We start from the raw sequence: 401 nt of genomic DNA, 5'->3' as shown, positions 1-401 counted from the left end.
TTATATGTATAATACTTTTAAGGTATAAATTACTGTATTTTATAAATTTTTATTCAGTTGCTGATTTTACTATTCAAAGCTAGGCTAGACTACATAAAGTGAAATAATATAATTTGATTTCGTATCTCTGAAACAAAATTAGCGATTTCTTTTGTTTCAGTATTAACAGTGATGACACTATTTCAACTTACAACATAGAAAGGTTGTTTACTTGGACAGCAATCATTGTAATATTTTAATTACCAGAAATTATAATACATACGTGTGCTAATTTAACAACGTTCTCCATAATTATGGATAATAAATAAAATTTACGGAGAGTTTAAAAGAGATTTTGTTCATTGTTAGTTTACAACTTTGGCTTAACAACACACATTAATTAAACAATTGTTGGTAAGTAT

The sequence above is a fragment of the Agrilus planipennis genome, unplaced genomic scaffold (assembly GCF_000699045.2).
Source record: "Agrilus planipennis isolate EAB-ADULT unplaced genomic scaffold, Apla_2.0 scaffold376, whole genome shotgun sequence".
Taxonomy (NCBI): domain Eukaryota; kingdom Metazoa; phylum Arthropoda; class Insecta; order Coleoptera; family Buprestidae; genus Agrilus; species Agrilus planipennis.
Note: the sequence above shows the minus strand (reverse complement) of the source record.